The sequence below is a fragment of the Equus quagga genome, chromosome 9 (assembly GCF_021613505.1).
Source record: "Equus quagga isolate Etosha38 chromosome 9, UCLA_HA_Equagga_1.0, whole genome shotgun sequence".
NCBI lineage: Eukaryota > Metazoa > Chordata > Mammalia > Perissodactyla > Equidae > Equus > Equus quagga.
This window is the reverse complement of record NC_060275.1, coordinates 93,520,155-93,536,140: the sequence shown is the minus strand read 5'-3', so window position 1 is coordinate 93,536,140 and position 15,986 is coordinate 93,520,155. Positions and strand designations below refer to the sequence as shown.

Sequence of the window (15,986 nt, the reverse complement as noted above, 5' to 3'; positions counted from 1 at the left end):
CAGAACAGGGCCTCTGTGGCTCCAGATTGCAAAGGGAACAGGACTTGTTAATAAATACAGAACGTGATGGACAGAAATGTAGGCAGCTTTTATTTCAATAAGGTTGCACTACAGCAGGAGTTAGACTGGAGCCGGAATGCCAACTGCAAGAACTCTGAAAAACTAGGATTGACATTTAGGCGTCAAGAGAAAAAAGTTCTCTCCTTAGTATCTTTGATTTGCTTCATTTACTGTACAAGCAACTAAGTCAACGGCAAAATCGTATCCTTTGTCAGAAATCCTAATCCGGTTTCTAAATATTGAGAGAGTCCTGTTCTCCACTCAGCTTTCCTGCATGCTTGAATGCGCTGCCAGGAGATAAGCCATCATGGACTTGTGCAAGTCTAGCAGAACCCTTACTCTACATTCCGCGTCTCTGGGCCAAGAGGGGTAGCGAGGATTTACACAAATGTCAAGGGATCAAGCATGGCAAATGTGGAGTTGGGGGTCAGCTGGTTTTAAGATAGGAGGAGGCCCTGAAATCTGCAAATATTCCAGTATCTTGGCTAACTCTACTCCCTCTATTATTCAGAGATCATTATATCGTATAATGTAATTTTACTCACTATTAATTTTTTTCCCTTTGACACCTATTTCCCCTTCTCTTTTCTTCCTCTTCCCTTCACCTTCTATCCTCTGTCAGTGACAGAGTATTTGAACTCCTTTCCACTTTCCCTTTCCCAACCCTAGAAGGCAGGGAAAGTGCCAAGCAGTGGGGTGAGATGGGCTATGGGGCTTGGGTTCTGCAAACCTACTTTCACTGTCCCCCCACTCCCCAGAGGACCTGATCCTCAACACACTTGAGACAGAAGAGAGTTTGTGGCCCCAGAAAATCCACCTAGAATCCAAGAAGCCCGGTGACTTACCCTGGGCATGCCACAAGCCAGGCAAAGTTTGGATGCTTGCTTCAGAATGCAGAGGGCGAAAGCACAGAGCTTGCTAGATTTACCAGGGGTGCCCGGTAGGGTTAACCGGCTCCCAACATCCTCAGTGACCAGTCTGTGCAGCTCTGATGAGCACCAACCTGTTTGCCGGTTACCCCTCAGCAAACTAACTCTTCAGGCAGCTTAATGTTTGTCTTGTGATATGCATGGCCCTTATGGCCCCTCCCCCATTGCAAAAACCAATAATTGGATAACTTGCTTGCGATGGTGGTTGGTTGGATTTGTTTGGTTTAGCTTGATTTGGTTTCAGATCACCTGCAACATCAAAATGGCTAGATTCAGAGCAAATGTGGTTTCTTGGCAGAGCAGAGAATGAGGCTGGCAGAGGGGCAAGAACTGAGAGGGGGAAGAGCCAACAGAGTCAGGGCCAGCCCTGGGGGATGTCAGGAATCCTGAGCAGCCCTTTCCACTGCAAGCTTGAGGCTGCTCTGCCATCACTGCCTTGGCAGCATCTAATCACTTGGGTTCTGTGGAGCATGTCACACAGGATGGGACATGTGTTTCTGAAGGGGCTGGCACTAGGCACAGAGCTTGGGCTGTTCTCTCAATCCTTGGCAAAAATCACTTTCCAGACAGAAGTGGATTTTTAGCTCTAACACTGTGTAAAGTCAGGAGCTTAGCCACAACAGAGGACACAACTGGAAACCTTCTCACCATGTCAGATGGTTTGTATTTGAGTGGGCTTATACAAACACTTTTACTGTGACCAATTCATACATTTTTATGAAGCAATTTAAAATTTGATAGCATTTTTTAATCAGTGAAAATAGTTGGAATGTAAAGGGTTTGGTCAGCCTGACTAATGTGGACACAGCACATGTCCTAGTCTGGTGCAGTGTCCATGCCCCTTCCAGTGGGAAAGTTGCTAATGTTCTGTAAGAGGCCAGTGATGGTGCTCTGAGTTCACTGCTGTGAGGTCTTGTTAATTTTTATTTAAAGGACAGCTCCAACCACTAGAGGGAGATTTAAAAATGATTAAGGAGACTTGGATACTGGTTGTTGTTAAGTGCCATCAAGTCGATTCCAACTCCTAGCGACCCTGTGTACAGCAGAGTGGAACCCTGCCCGATCTTTTTGTATCATTCCCTCACCTTCTGGCACTCTATCAGACAATGCTCTCCTCCTGTTCACAGGGTTTTCGTGGCCAATGTTTTCAGGAGTGGGCAGCCAAGTCCTTCTTCCTAGTCTGTCAGTCTGGAAGCTCTACTGAAACCTGTCCACCATGGGTGACTCTGCTGGCATTGAAACATCATTCATATAGATTTCAGCATCACAGTAACTCACAGCCACCACAGTATGACAACCAATAGACGGGTGGCATGTTTCCCTGACCAGGAAATGAACCCCGGCTGTGGTGGTGGGAGTGCCGAATCTGAACCACTAGACCACCAAAGCTGGCTACTAGATGGTATACTGGATTGAGTACTGGACAGATGCAAAAATTCCACAGGACAAATGGTGCCAAAAGCATATTTATACTTGTGATACTCCCCAGCAGGAGTGGAAGGAGGTATGGAAGAGAGGTAGTCACCCTTCAATCCTCATTCTGGCTTTGATGTTGCCATTAGTATGTGTCCCCAGCAAAGTCACTAAAACCTATCAGGGCTTTCATTATCTTCAGGGGAAATTGCTTTCATCTGCCAACCTATCTGTATAATATGGAAGAAGGAAAAGGTAAATTAATTCAACCTCCACATCCCAGATCTTCAGGAAAAGATTTTTGTGCCCTCTAAAGCATCTAGACTCTTGGCCTTGTGTCCAGAACACTCAGACCATCAACATCTGCAGGTTCCTGACTCCTTTTCTAGAACATAGAGTCCATATTGAGAAAGGCTGCCAGCCCAAAAGGCACCTTGTGAGATCCGGATATATTATTTTATTTTATTATTATTATTATTTTTTGAGGAAGATTAGCCTGAGCTAACATCTGCCACCAATCCTCCTCTTTTTGCTGAGGAAGACTGGCCCTGAGCTAACTTCCATGTCCATCTCCCTCTACTTTATACAGGGGACACCTGCTGCAGCATGGCTTGACAAGCAGTGCATATGTCCACAAATGGGAATCTGAACCAGCGACACCTGGCTGCCGAAGCGGAACACACAAACTTAACTGCTGTGCCACTGGGCTGGCCCCTATTTTATTATTTTTTAAAAAGCAAACTCCAGACATCATGCTATTTTGTCCCTACCTATTTCAGTCTGATATGTAGCAATTATGACCATATTCTTACATAACTATAGTGTTATTTTCATATCTAATGGAATTATTAATAATTCTTTGGTGTCATCTAATGAATCTCATTATATTTTTGTCATTGAAAATAGAAAACAAATTGGTGAATTAGTGTGTAAATTCTTGAGCTGGAAGGAACCTCAGATAATCAGCTTCTATTAATACCTACTCAGGACAGAAAGCCACAGGTCCTGTTTTTTGTTTTTGTTTGTTTGGTTTTGCTAAGGAAGATTCCCCTGAGCTGATATCCATCGCCAATCTTCTTTTCACATGTGAGCCACCACCACAGCAGGGCCACTAATGATGTAGGTCCACACCTGGGAGCTGAACGTGGGCTGCCGCAGTGGAGTGCACGGAACGTCATCACTAGGCCTCTGGGGCTGGCCACTGGCCCTGTTTTTCAATATTATAGTGCAGTAGTGCGTAATGAGGGACTTTGGCAATCACTCAGCTCAACTTCTCACTTGACAGATGGGGCCACTGAGGCCCTGAAAAGTCATGTAATATGCATGATCATGCGGCAAGTTAGAGGCCAAGGTAGGATTGTGACCCATCCCTCTGATCCCCATTCCACAGCAGACTGTCTTTTGAGGAATGGAGATGCCACAGGCTTCCTTAGTAGTCAAATCTATTATTTAATTCCCAAGTTATTGTCTCTGGCTCACTAAATTCCCAATTAACTGTGCTTTAAGCTTGTTTCCTCTGTGGAAATAGAGACCCACTAGCCTAAATTTTCTTTCTACTAATCTGTCATGCTTTCAGAGACCATTAAGTTGTGTGTTAGGTTTTTCCTATGACATTGGGCTGCCCTAAGTCCAATCCTTTCCTTACAGGGTTTGCTTTCTCTCCTTAAAGGCTGTATACTAGCAGATGAGGAGCGATGAGCTAGCAAAGGACACAGTCACTAGGAGCACAGAAAAGGTCACACATTCTCTTTTTTGCCTGGTGGTTGTGAGAATATGCCATCACAATAGAATGCACTTAGAAACAGGCCCTATTGTCTTTCCAATTGTTTATTAAAAAACAAATAACAAAACTCTTCACATATGAAGAGGAAAACAAACCAGGAAGCTGAGACAGTGTTAGAATGGGGTGAGCTCTTGAAATGTTCACTGAGATGGGGAGGTGTTGCTTGAGGGGTTCTGATGGCTACTTTTTCCTTAGATTATCACACAAAGGTCTGGCACAGGGGAGCCCTCATTGTTCTCCAATGACTCTGGAGAACAGGTGGTGAATAAATTAGAAAATCCCCAGGCTCCAAAATCAGGTCTGAATAAATTAAAATACCAAGTTACAAACTTCAAGATTAAACTAACAACCAAAAATCAGTTGGTAAATCAATTGTTTGGACTACAGGATGCCAAAAATGCCAGTCCCACCACTGTTTTGACTGAAGTAAGCAACAACACAGCTGGTCGCCTCCTGGCAATAAATTAGAACACAGGTTCAATTTACTTCAATTAACTGAATAAGAAAAGTGCTTTCTGTCACAATCTACTTTTTTGGTAAAATGTTAAGTGGCAAGCTAGCAAGTCAATATGGGGGCTTTATTAAAACAACCTCTAAGGCAGTGGTTCCCCAAATCTTCTGCACATTATAATCACCAGGAAACTTTAACATGTATTGATTCCTGGCTCCCCTGCCACCAAACACACTGATTTAATGGTGTGGGGTGCCACCACCTGAACATCAGGATGCTAATGTGTGACAAAGTTTGAGAATCATTGTTCTAAGGTACTTCTTGGGGATGCCATAATGCATCCCAGTTACCCAAGCCATCTGTAAAAGATTGAGTCAAGGACCATTTTTTTTCTGTGAATATACTGACCCAAAGAAGAATAATCCATTTAAGACTACATGAATAAAAATATAATTTAAAGTGATTTAGAGTTTTGTGCTCTTTTTTCTTAGAGAGTTCTATTCTGTTTCTTTTAAAATTAGGAATTAGGAAACAAACTTCTTTACTACTCAGTCAGAAAAACAAAATAATTCTGTGCTCGTGAAACCATCTATGGGAAAAGTGAAGGGAAAGAGAGAGGGACAGAGAGAGAAGGAATGCACATAGAGGACGAGTGGCCCAAAGGACAAGACAAATCCCTCAGAGCTGTTTCCTGTCTTGTCCACGGCTTCCTCAGCGCATCCAACATTTCCGGCTGTCTTGTCCTACAAGCCTCTTGACCGAGTTTTTATGTGGATTGGCTTCTGGTGAGAAAGAAAGGCCTCTGGTAAGTCAGCAACAGGGAGACACAATGGCCTCAACGTTGCTGATCTGTTTGATTTTATTGATCCATTTCTGCTTCTGCCTCTGCGCTTATTCTGTCTTCATTATGTTGACCACTTGAGCCCTGACCCTTCTTCCTTGTGCCCAGACCTACGTTTCTCACTCGCCTCCATGAACCCTCCTCACCAGCTTCTGGACCTCTGCTTGTCCTTGCCGCCCTCTGCATTCTATTTAAAATTGACCCCATGCCCTTCCTGCTTTTCCAGACGACCTTGTAGCTTCTCTAGCCGGAATCCAACCTCTGGATTATCTCACCATCTTTGTTAGACATAGTGACTGTGGTGCGTGGCCCAACCAGTGCTCATTCTGAAGGAGCCTGCCTTGACATCTATATTTTGTCCCGAGCGCCATTGCTCCTCACTGGCCTTTTTCATCTTGCTGTGGATCTGCCCAGGATCCCAAGCAGCTATTGTATGTGATTGTCAGGGGCCCATGAAGGAATCCCATGTGACAAGCTCTGTCCAAAGATGGGAAAGCCATGATACTCAGACTCCTTGTCTTGGGAATTTGAACTGGGAAATGTAACAAGAAAAAGAAAGCAGCAGTAAGAGCAGAAGCTGAGAAGTTATGGAGTAGAAAGGCAGCAGCCTGGACATGATTCCAGGGTAAGTTGAAAGCACTAGCCAACTGAAGTGGCGAATGAATAGAACTCTGAGGTAGAGAAATAACACATAGAATTTGCATAGAAAAACCTCTTGAGAGTTTGATGAAATCCATACACTGCCCCTTTCCCAAACCTTACCATACACACACACACAGACACACACACAGACACACACACACACACGAGATAAATAAATAAATAAATAAATATACACACGCACACAATGACAATGTTTTGCAAGCATTTTCGGGAATTTATGGCCTCCTTGAGGCCCATCCACGGACCTCCTTAGGGTTCACAGAGGCCAGTCTAAGAGCTTGTAGAGTACGAGGTAAAGAAGTTAGTCAGTTGTGGGAAGAGAGGCAAGTCGATCAGGAGGAAGATCTCTAGGGCAGGGCTTCTCAACCTCAACACTACTGACATTTGGGACTGGATAGTTTTTGTTGTGGGCTGTCCTGTGCATTGTAGGATGTTTAGCAGCATCCATGGACTCCACTCCCTAGATGCCAGTACTAACTCTCCAGTCATGACAGTAAAAAAGGTTTCCAAATATTACCAAATGCCCTGGGAGGCAATATTGCCCCTGGTTGAGAACTACTGCTCCAGAAGTTGACTGATTCATGGGGAAGGTGGCAGCAGGGTGAAGACCTATCCACGCCAGCTGCTGAGGTCCATGGAACTGACCTTGGATCTGGTTTCCAGTGTTTGAGAGACCCAGTTCTTATTAGACTCCTGTCTCTGCTGCTGACTGGCCTACCCCATACCTCACCTGCTCCCCTGTAGGGGGTCAGTCCATGTGAGTCTATTCTTTACAGTGGTTCTCAAACTTCAGTGTGTATCAGAATCACCTGAAAGGTAAACACAGATGGCTAAACTCCACTCCCAGAGTTTCTGATTCATAGGTTTGGGTGAGACCAGAGATTTTACATTTCTAATACATTCTCAGCTGATGCTGATGCTGCTGGTCTGAGGTCCACACTTTGAGAACTACTGCCTCACAGGAAAAAAAAAAGCACCTACCTAAAACTCTTCGTTAGGCTCCTATAGTAGAGGCAGATGGGTAGGAGACAGACAGAAGAGAAAAGCTGACATCACATCAATGACTGTGGATCAGTGACGTCTAGTACCCTGTGACGTCTGACACAGGATACTTCAACCAAGTTATTGAGGATGTGAATTGAATGCGAGGCATATGTAACACTCTACGGCCATGTGTCGCCTAATGACGGGAATATGTTCTGAGAAATGTGTCCTTAGGCCATTTCATTGTCGTGCGAACATCACAGAGTGTACTTACACAAGCCTAGATGGTATCGCCTGCTACATACCTAGGCAACATGGTACTAATCTTACGCGACCACTGCATGTATGCGACCCATCGTTGACTGAAACATCATTATGTGGCGCATGACTATTTTTTAATCCTTACAGTGACTTAAAGATAATAGCTTTCACTGTCCTCATTCTACTCAAAGAAAATGAAGCTTGGAGGTTAGTGATTGGTCTCAAGACTACACAAGTTTTAAGGTTATCATTTGATCCCACATCTGTTTAAATAAAAAGTCTGAACTTTCTCCACTTTTCAAAACTTTTTAAAAACAGCATAGCTTTCTTTTTTTTATGGAAAAATCTATGTGAGATCTCAAAATATAAAACAGATAAGAGTAGTTGAAAGGGGACAAGAAAGAACATGCGACAGTCTCATACATTTGGCCTCCTGTTTAAACCTTGTGTCCCCTCTGGGGGGCACCATCACAGAGGTCTAGGGCTCCTAGAAATCCAGTAAGAAAACCATCGTCTCCCACGATTCTGTCTTCCTATTGGTTCATGTGTTTTAAAACAATCTCCTTCAACAAGGATACAGTTATCTGATTCATTTCCACATTTGAATGTGTACCGTGAAAGGCCATTCTCTGACTTCAAAGAAACCTAGCATCATTAAATAACTAGGCAAGACAAGATATGAGATGTGGAGACAATTACCGTAATGTGTCAGCTCGTTTAATGGAAAGACGCATTCCTTTTCAGCAGGAGCCAACCAGTAGGAAACATTTGAAATATTAAAGTGCTAAAATAGCAAAATGTTTAATCCAATTTTATAGACTAAAACAGCCATTTACACTTGCACGCACACATATTTAAAGAGAATAAAGTTTGAAAAAATATTTAAAATTTTAATGATTTAATCTGGAGTGGGCTAGGACTAAAACCTCTGGTTTGAGGCTTGGAAGTATTTGAAACTGTTCTGATGAAAATGGTAAGGGCAGCGTAGTTAAAAGCTGGAGACTAGAGAAGTGTCTTTTAAAAGATCTCACAGTAGTTTCAGTTTTGCAAGATGAAAAAAGTTCTGGAGATTGGTTGCACAACGATGTGAAAGTACTTAACGCTACTGAACTGCGCACTTAAAAATGCTTAAGATGGTAAATTTTGCTACGTATATTCTATCACAATTTTAAAAAGAGAAGTTATCACGGTAATGTGCCATTCTTGTTGAGTAGATGGGCAGCCAGGAAGCTGCTTAGTGATCTGTTTGCTGTTTTGGTGAAGGAGGAGTGAAAGGAGGATTGGAAATTTTTGGAAAACAGGACATGCTTTAAAACGGATGTATATTTTGGTTTTGTTAGTTATTTGCAAGACATAAGTCAACGAGATTCAAAAATTGTAGTTGAGAAAACCATTCTGTGTAGGGAATCAAAAGGGAGAATGTCTATACACTTATTATTTCCTATTTTCAAAGATTTAAACCTCATTCTGGTTAAGATATAATATGACACCAGTCAGGAACAATTGTACAGTTCAGAGTAAGTGCCTGGATCATTCAGAAATTCTTAAAAGTACAGTTACTGTTGGAGATTATTTCAATGCAGCTGAGAAGCTATCAATTGTTTTATTTGCTACTATTATTTTATTTACTGCCAAGAAAAAAAAATCTTCCAATTAAATTATAATATGCCCCAGATTTAAAGATGTATCCCAATTTCGAAGACAATAAAATGTGTAAAAATAAAAATGTTCGTCTTAGAATTGAAGGTGTACGTTACAAAGAAGATAACTCATCATACTTTATTAATAAAGAGTTAGCCAGGTGGGAACATAAAAATAGAGATTTCCCTAGAGGACCACAGATGTAAGTACATACCTCAAATTTTAAAGGAGCCAAAGCAAGAGGTTAAAGATGAAGTAATGAAACACAGCATCCATGATAGTCTAACCTTTATTATGCCATAGAATGAATAATTTGCATTTGAGAGGTGTTTTAATGGAAATGATGATTCGAAGATAGGTCTTGCCAAACCCAATTTGGAAATTGGATATTACATATATCTTTTTTTTCTTGGTAGCCCATTAATTTTCCAAATAATTTTGGATGTCCTTGCACTGCATTCCAAGAAACACATGAAATGGAGAATAAACTGGAGAATTAGAGCAAATGAAAAAATGCAGTAGAAACTGAAACATCCTTTAAAAATGAGTAAAGCAGAAAAAATAAAAGCACTTGAAAAAATTTAACTGGTGAAAATTAAACCATGAACATAAAACATACAACTTCTTTTTAAAAGAATAAGGATTGATACATGAATTTTTTGAGTTAATGTCAAATTTATAAGAAAATTAAATTAAGTAAAATGCTCCATCCCAGTCTTTGAGCATTATGGTTACTCAAGATTTGAGTTTATTACAGGCTGGAAGAACCAGACGCAACTCTTTAAGTAACCGATTTTATTTGATTCTTTATATTAACAGGGTTGGGAAGGGGCTCCTTATTAGTTCTATTCAACCTAGGAAATGAAGAAAAAGTTTTCTGAACCTCTATTATGCCTGAAGCTTTTCATTTCAGAAAGACTTCTTTTTACTTTTCTAAATCTATGACAATCCTTTGAACAGTTGTAAGAAATCGAACAACCTTCAAAGTCCATATCCATCTGCTACTGTTACCATCAATTGTACTGTGGCATTTAGGATTGTACAGTCACCTTTCTTAGGAGTCACTCATGTCCAAGGAAACAGAATAGGTAATAACTTGAACACTTCTTTGCCTGGTTATCTCGTCCTTGGATTATAATATGAATAATTCAACTCCTTTCAACAAATGTGAACACTTACTGTACGTAAATGTCACTTTCTGGGGAAATGGGAAGAATATATGCAAAAGATAGCCCTGTCCTTGATGGACTTAGGCCTCATTATTTGGGAGGAGGAGGGATGACAACTATATGCAATGACTATACCGTCCTGCATAATAAAATAACGACATCGGACCGCATACACAATAGTGGTCCCGTAAGATTAGTACCATACAGCCTAGGTGTGTAGCAGGCTATACCATCTAAGTTTGTGTAAGTACTCTCTATGATGTTCACAGAAGGACAAAATCACCTAACAATGCACATCTCAGATTGGAGCCCTGTTGTTAAGCGATGCGTATCTGTAATGCCAAGCAGAAAAACGTGAGGGCTGCCATTCAGCTGGTATGTACAGCTACAGGGTGCTGAGCAGCATCTGTTCTGATTGGTGAGTGGCTATGCTAGACCTGTTTTTAAATATTTTGCATATTACATCTAACTAACCTTCAGCAAATGATGCAAGTTGCCTAGCCAACATCTCTTCTCCCTTTCTTCCTTACCCAAACAATCCTCATTTTGTTTAGCGCATCAGTGTACCCAACTGAAGGAAAGAGTATTTCCCAGCCTCCCCTACACCTAGGGTGGCCATGGGACACAGTTCTGCTCAATGAGATTTCAGCAAATGCCACTAAGAATTTCTGGGAAAGCTCTTTCAAAGAAAGTCAATTCAGCTAGCCCCTGACTTTTGCCCTTTTTGATATATCCCTTCTTCTTGCTGGGAGCCCAGACTCAAAGCTGGAGATGGAACAGCTGACTTGGGATCCTGGATGTCTGAGAAAAAGAAAAGCCCTACTTTGCTTTCGTTCCTCGTCAGTCAGATTTGGTGTGACACACAGTGTAATACAATTTTAACAGATATACCATCTTAAGGTTCAAAACTGGGAAATTCCACATGAAGCCATGGAAATTAGGAAACCATTATAAAAAGGATAGGATTTAAAAAGGTAGAATTTTAGAGGTGGAAGGAACCACAAAAATCATTTTGTTCAATATCCTTATGAAGACGAACAGACTGAGGCTGAGCAAAGTTCAGTAATTTTTCCAAAATCCCCCAGCTGGTTAACAGCAAAGTGAGGCTGGATCGATTCTCTTGCTATCTTGAAACACAATAGCATCCATGAAAGGTTACAGAATGTGTCTTAATTGGAATGGATGGATATCATTTTCAGATGTGTACAGAAATGTATACTGAGAAAAGGCTAATAATTCAACAAAATGTTAGTGATGAAACCAGGTGTCATCCTTGACTCCTTAATTTCCAATCCTCTCCCTCCCCATACTCCAAGTCCAATAAAGTTTACCTTCTAAATCTGTCCTTTAGGGAGCCTTCCTTGACCTTGCTCTCCACCCCCACTTAGTGCCATGGCTCTGGATTACTCTATCATCCTGCACTTTATTCACAATAACACTCACTATGCTGTATGTTCATTTTCTCTTTACTGGTTCCTATCCCCACCATTCCATGAGGACAGGGATCATGTCCACCTCATATCATTATATCATTTCTTGAAAGCTTTCTTTATATTCTGAATGCTGAGCAAGGAAGAATTGTAAAATCTGGCTCCAAAGCAAGTTGTGAATTCTTTGGAGCAAGATGTTTGTTTACTCGTGCAAATTAGGAGTAGATAGGCAGTTTTAAGCAATGGGGTCTGTTATGGTGGTGGCGTTGCAGAATGTTAAAATCATCAAGGCAGTTTAGGATAGTGTTTATGATCAGGCCGTCTGGTTTTGAATCTTGACACCACCACTTGCTTGCCATATGACATCAAATGAGTTACTTAACCTCTCTGTGTCTCAGTTTCCTTATCTGTAAGCTGGAGGGATAATAGATAATAGCCCATTGCATAGGGCTGTTGTGAGCATTAAGTGTAATGCAACTCATGTAAAGTGCTTAAAAGAGTGCCTGGGACAACTTCACTCAATAACATTGGCTATCCTCACTAAGTGCTTTTTCTTTCTTTTTTGGTGAGGAAGATTGTCTCTGAGCTAACATGTGTGCCAGTCTTCCTCTATTTTGTACGTGGGATGCTGCCGCAGCATAGCTTGATGAGTGGTATGTAGGTCCACACCCGGGATCCAAACCTGCGAACCATGAGCCACCAAAGCAGAGTGTGAGAATTTAACCACTACACCACTGGGCTGGCCCCAGTAAGTGCATTTTAACAGAGTTTCCATAAACCCTTGGTTTGAACTCACAGGGCTAAAGACAACAGAATAAGAAAGACAACGAATGTAGTGATTATTGGTGATTTAGATCAGAGGTTGGTAAACTTTTTCTGTAAAGAGCCAGATAGTAAATATTTTCAGCTTTGCAGGGCATAGCGTCTTTGATGCAACAATGAAGCTCTGCTGTTGTAGTCTGAAAACAGCCACAGACAATAAGTAAAAGAGCAGGCATGACTGTGTTCCGAAATACTCTATTTACAAAAACAGAACTAAAATTTTATTTATAAAAACACATGGTCAGCAGGAATTGTCATCTCCTGGTTTGGATAATTGTATAGTGCTTTTGTCTACGCAGAGCTATCTTTTGGAAACAATAGGTAAATATTCTGTTTTCTGCCTGAAATTGTTTTCCTGCTTTATTTGCGTAATTGGCTCCACTCCATCGTCTTATGTAAAGTGTCCTTTTACACACACACACACACACACACACACACACACGCGCATCCACATCGCTTATTTTCTTCATAGCACATATCACAAGTTCTAATATCTGGTATATTTTTTTTGTCTCTTTATTGGTTTTCCTTGTCCTCTCATCTGAATGTAAACTCAAGGAGGGTAGAACCCTTAATTCCCAATGCCTGTGACAACAGCTGACTGATCCACAGTGGTAAGTCAATAAATATTTGTTAAATGAATTAATGAAACAATTACTGACCACAAAGGACAAAACATTCTGACAGTTTAAATACACATAAATTAAGTGCTGCTCTCAGTAAAACACATTTCTCAGTAAAACACATTCACTTATTTCTAAGAAAACTGATCTATGTGTCTGCTTACAATATGCCAAGTCTATAAATGGGGCCTTCCTCCCCAAATCCATGGGCCCAATCATGCTCTTTTCCCAGCTTATCAGTTTACTCACGGCTGATGATCGAAGTCATGTGTTCTGGAGAGCTTTTGAGTTCTCTCATTCACTATTAATCCATTTCTATTTAAGGCATCCATCTCATGTTCTCTTTTGTCTTTGTATGATGCCACAGATTTTGGAAAAGTTTGAAAAAGTAAAAATAAAAACAGACCCCTGAATCAGATGCTTCCATCTTTCTCATTGTTCTATGTTTAAGATTCAGCATAGTGCCAGGCACACAGTAGGTGCTTAATACATATTTGTAAATCAACAAATGAATGAGTCTTCATTGAGTTATTCTAGAACATTCTCCACTACCAGTCTGAACAGAAGGGGCTATACTGTCTAAAAACACTGGTCAAAACAGAGAAGTATGTGCTATATGTGTTGTGTGGGCATCAAAAAGTGAGAATAGGAGGAAAAATGAAATTTTGAGGTAATTTTGCCTTTGATTTTTGCAGCATTTACAAAAGACGGAGTTCCAGGAATAAAAAAAAGAGCCGTGGGAACACTATGTTTCTCAAATTACCATATGCATATTATTTACCAGCATGATGAGGCAAGGAATGAATATATTAGGAGAAGAGTGCTTATCCGCTCTATACTCGCGAGAAAATATCAGCCCTGTCAAATTACCCAGGAGCAAATATGATGGGCTGTGGAAACCTAGTTCTCATATTCACCTGATCTGGCAGGTACAGAAAATTGATTTCATAAATGTTAAGCTGGTAACAGAGTGCAGCCTCTCTCTGACTACACGGAAACACCTACCTGTTTTTTTCTGACACCTGTTGCTGGAGCATCCAGTTGGCCTGAAGGTGATTTCATGAAAAAAACAAAGGCAAGAAGAGAAATGCTGTTCTTCAGCGTCTGCTCTTCTGTTTGATAGAATCACCACAAGAAAAAGTGGACAACACCTAATTTATGTCAACCGCACACTAAATGACTGCCTTCCTTTGTGGTTAAGGGCAGCAGTCCCCACTCTACAAAGCTCTTAGAACCTTAAGGTTGGATGAATCTTCAGAAGTTGCCTATTCCCACAAAATTCACCCTGTAAGAGCCCCTTTGTGGTACAGCACATATTAGAGGGTAATTTGGACTCTGCTTGAGCATTTTCATTGCTTCCTCTATGCATCTACTCCACTTTGTACACACTATTATTGTTCCATTGTTGCAACTCAAAAAAAAAAAAAAATGGTGTTTGCCTTGCCCAATATGAGCATCTTGAAGATAGGAGTCTTACTTCACCTGTGTATCTCCAAAACATTGCTGAGTGCCTGGCTCATGGCCGGCTCACAACAAATGTTGTGGACTGAATGAAACAATACCTAAAAGCTTAATACTTCAAAACAAAATTCATTTGTCTTTGCTTAGAAACTTCACTTTACAAAACTGTGTAAAAAATATAAGAAATAGCCTACATTTCTTATTATCAATGACCAATGCAAAAGGAGTTGAGATAGGAAAATAAACAGTTAAGCCCCCACTAGAGCCTACTCATTTTCCAAAAAACATTTATTTTATTGTGTAAGAACACTTAACATGAGATCTACCCTCTTAAAATTTTTTTAAGTGTACGTTGTTGTTGACGATAGGTACAACACGGTACAGCATATCTCCAGAACTTACTAATCTTGCCTAACTGAAACTTTATGCCCATTGATTAGTACCTCCTCCCCCCAGATCCTGGCAACCATCATTCCACTTTCTTTTTTTTTTAAAGATTTTATTTTTCCTTTTTCTCCCCAAAGCCACCTGGTACATAGTTGTATATATGTTTTTTGGTTGTGGGTCCTTCTAATTGTGGCATGTGGGATGCCGCCTCAGCATGGCCTGATGAGCGGTGCCATGTCTGCGCCCAGGATCCGAACCGGCGAAACCCTGGGCCACAGAAGAGGAGTGCGTGAACTTAACCACTTGGCACAGGGTTGGCCCCCATTCCACTTTTTCATTCTATGAATTTGACTATTTTAGATGCCTCTTATAAGTGGAATCATGCAGTATTTGTCTTTCTGTGACTAGCTTATTTCATTTAGCATAATGTCCTCAAGGTTTATCAAGGTTGTCACATATTGAAAGATTGCTTTCTTTTTAAGGGCTGAATAGTATTCCATTATCTGTAGATACTACAGTTCTTCATTATTTCATCTGCTGATGGACATTTAGGTTGTCTGTACATCTTGGCTACTGTGAACAGTGCTTCAGTAAACATGGAAGTGCTAATACCTCTTCAAGATTTTGATTTACATTCTTTTGGATATATACCCAGAAGTGGGATTGCTAGATCATATGGTAGTTCTATTTTTAACTTTTTGAGGACCCTCCATACTGCTTTCCCTAGTAACTGCACCACTTTGCATTCCCACCAACAGTGTGCAATGGTCCCAACTTTTCCACATTCTTGACAACACTTGTTGTCTTTTTTTTCCTTTTTCTTTTTTTTGATAATAGCCATGCTGACAGGTCTGAGGTGATACCTCACTGTGGTTTTGATTTACATTTCCCTGTTGACCTGTAATGTTGAGCATTTTTCACATACCTTTTGGTAGCTTGTATGTCTTCTTTGGAGAAATGTCTAGTCAAATCCTTAGTCCAATTTTTAATCAGGTTATCATTATTATTATTATTATTATTTTTGGCTGTTGAGTTGTAGGAGTTCATTCCAAATTTTGGATATTAATC

General features: G+C 40.8%; 1 protein-coding gene across 6 annotated transcripts in view; it reads right to left on the bottom strand.

The window, feature by feature from the left end:
* PRLR (prolactin receptor) overlaps positions 1–15,986 on the bottom strand; it is a 162,010-nt gene that overhangs the window by 59,610 nt on the left and 86,414 nt on the right. The window contains exon 1 of one of the 6 annotated variants that reach the window (XM_046671629.1): positions 906–1,067. The exons of the other annotated variants lie outside the window; for them this stretch is intronic. The gene's annotated coding sequence lies outside the window, so the exon portion shown is untranslated. Of the gene's footprint in view, positions 1–905; positions 1,068–15,986 lie in introns of those variants that run through there. 6 annotated transcript variants of the gene reach the window in all.